This window comes from Cucurbita pepo, chromosome 6, assembly GCF_057944985.1.
Source record: "Cucurbita pepo subsp. pepo isolate OVF chromosome 6, ASM5794498v1, whole genome shotgun sequence".
Lineage (NCBI taxonomy): Eukaryota > Viridiplantae > Streptophyta > Magnoliopsida > Cucurbitales > Cucurbitaceae > Cucurbita > Cucurbita pepo.
In genome coordinates, this window is record NC_141803.1 from 12,880,355 (window position 1) to 12,882,532 (window position 2,178).

The following is a 2,178-nucleotide window of genomic DNA, read 5'->3' on the forward strand; positions in this document are numbered from 1 at the left end:
ACCCATGTGAACGGCTAATGTGGATTAAAATTTCTATGTCATCCCAAAAAATTTGCTTTCTGGATTGCTTCAGCAGGGTCAGCAATTTCCAGATTTGCTACAACATCATGGTTAACATCATGGTACAACATAAATGTTCTAGAAATTTACCAAATAACTCAATTAAGTGTACAATTAAGCCAGATTTATCAAATTAATCTTCTTTTCATGTTAAACAACACTTGACTATTTCATGTATACTATTTAAAAGAAATGAGAAAATGGTGAGTATGAGTGCAAAATTAACTATAAAAAGATTTGATATCACTCTAGTTTTGGAGAGTTATCACACCTCAAAACTTTAAGAGATTGCTCATCCTCGAGCAATCATTCTCTCTCCATTTTTTTTTTTCTTATTAACAAATTTTTTTGAACATATATTTTTGTTTGTAGAGTATTCATCAAAGGCATGATTTAGATCATATTCCTTATATTCCTTCCTCAATTCAGTTTTTTCCCACATTTCACCCTACACTTATAACCAAATCTTACAATAAAAATAACACATTTCTCACTTCCACCCGTATTTCACAAAACATTTCTAGAATGATTACCATTTCTTTTACCTTTGCTTTTATGACTTGGCTTCATAATTTATTTCATTAACATTCTCTTATCATGACATTCCTTTTATCAATTTTTTTTTCTTTGCTTTGCATTTTGCAAGGGGTTATTATTGCTTTAATACCCTCAAACTTAAACTAGTCAATGTCCTCAATGACCATTAGTATGGGTGTAGAATCATTCTTGAAAGTAGATTGAGGTGTAGAAGCTCTTGGTTATTGTTTTTTTGTTGGAAAATGATCTAAGGTTTGGTGAATTAAGGAAATTCTTGCTTTTTAAGATGGATCATAATAGATTGGATTCTCACCTTAACTTTGATGAATACTCTTCATTTGAGCTTTAATTTTATTAACCTTTTTTTTTCAAGTTATATATATTTTTTTAAGAAAACACACCTCTCACCATACTGTTTTATTTATCACATTGAAACACTTTACATTAGATTCCTTGTTCTTGCACAAAACATCCCTACTGCATATTCGAAAATGCATGATATATTACCCTATCTAATCTAGCTCATGTTTCTACGGTACATGGACATCATTCAAAATTATATGCAGTCAACAAAACAAAAATAGGCAACAAAATATGGATGCGTGCTTCTAAATAAGACAATAAGATTGTAAAGGGTGTGTTTAGCAACATAGTTGGCCTAGGAATCCAATAAACTTTTTCGACTCCCAGACACGACAAAGTCGCATTTTAAAATCGTGACGTTGACGACGATATGTGATCGACCAAAGTGGATAATATAAGCTAGTAGTTATTTTGAGTTGTTACAAAATAAATTGTCAAGATGGCCGAGTTCGTCTAAGGCGCTAGTTTCAGGTACTAGTCCGAAAGGGCATGGGTTCAAATCCCATTCTTGACATGATTTTGGCAGGGGCAATGTCTGCTGTCGGTGGCGATCATGGTGGCGATCCATGATCCATATCTGGCTGCAATGGGTTTATCGTGAGGTTTGAGGTTGATGATGATACATAATGTGACATAATATGTTGTGGGCTTATGTGAGGCTGCTAGCGGTGGGCTGAGATTGTTACTTATGGTATTGAGGGGACAATATTGGCTAGTGGTGGACTGGACTTATTGAGTGTTACTTATGGTATTGAGGGGACAATATTGGCTAGTGGTGGACTGGACTTATTGAGTGTTACTTATGGTATTGAGGGGACAATATTGGCTAGTGGTGGGTTTATCGTGAGGTTGATGATGATACATAATGTGACATAATATGTTGTGGGCTTATGTGAGGCTGCTAGCGGTGGGCTGAGATTGTTACTTATGGTATTGAGGGGACAAATATTGGCTAGTGGTGGGTTTATCGTGAGGTTGATGATGATATATAATGTGACATAATATGTTGTGGGCTTATGTGAGGCTGCTAGCGGTGGGCTGAGATTGTTACTTATGGTATTGAGGGGACAATCTTGGTTGTTACTTATGGTATTGAGGGGACAATCTTGGCTAGTGGTGGACTAGACTTATTGTGACGGCAAATATCTGGTGGCATAGGGAGAAATCTTTTGCAATCAGTTTCGCTACATTATCCATCATTGATTTGAGATATTGATA

At 35.4% G+C, this 2,178-nt stretch overlaps 1 non-coding gene across 1 annotated transcript; it reads left to right on the forward strand.

Moving 5' to 3' along the window:
• Positions 1–1,393: 1,393 nt before the first annotated feature.
• TRNAL-CAG (transfer RNA leucine (anticodon CAG)) lies at positions 1,394–1,474 on the forward strand. The gene has a single exon. It is a non-coding gene; the product is annotated as a tRNA-Leu (tRNA).
• Positions 1,475–2,178: the final 704 nt, after the last annotated feature.